This window comes from Dioscorea cayenensis, chromosome 4 (genome assembly GCF_009730915.1).
Source record: "Dioscorea cayenensis subsp. rotundata cultivar TDr96_F1 chromosome 4, TDr96_F1_v2_PseudoChromosome.rev07_lg8_w22 25.fasta, whole genome shotgun sequence".
In the NCBI taxonomy this organism is placed as follows: domain Eukaryota; kingdom Viridiplantae; phylum Streptophyta; class Magnoliopsida; order Dioscoreales; family Dioscoreaceae; genus Dioscorea; species Dioscorea cayenensis.
The window spans coordinates 7513955-7514274 of NC_052474.1; positions in this window are offsets into that span (position 1 = coordinate 7513955).

Consider the following 320-nt stretch of genomic DNA (forward strand, 5'->3'; position numbering starts at 1 on the left):
AGTGGCGGTACCTCGCCGGAGATATCAGGGAAGTTGTTGGTGCCCTTGGAAAATGATACGAGTTTGCAACCTAGGATAGGTAAGTCTTATTCTGAAGCTCTTAGCTCGTCGTCGGGGGAGCATTGTTGCCGGATGGATGCGCAGGGAGAAGTGCAGAAGAAGAACATGTTGCTCTCGGGGGCGAAAAGGCCAAGATCTCCTACAGAGTCTTCGTGTGGGAGGTGCTTCAGAAGGACGCACAAGACGGCGGACTGCCGACACCAGGTTGTTTGTCTCCGCTGCTCGGGGGTTGGTCATGTCGCTGCTAACTGTAGGGCTGA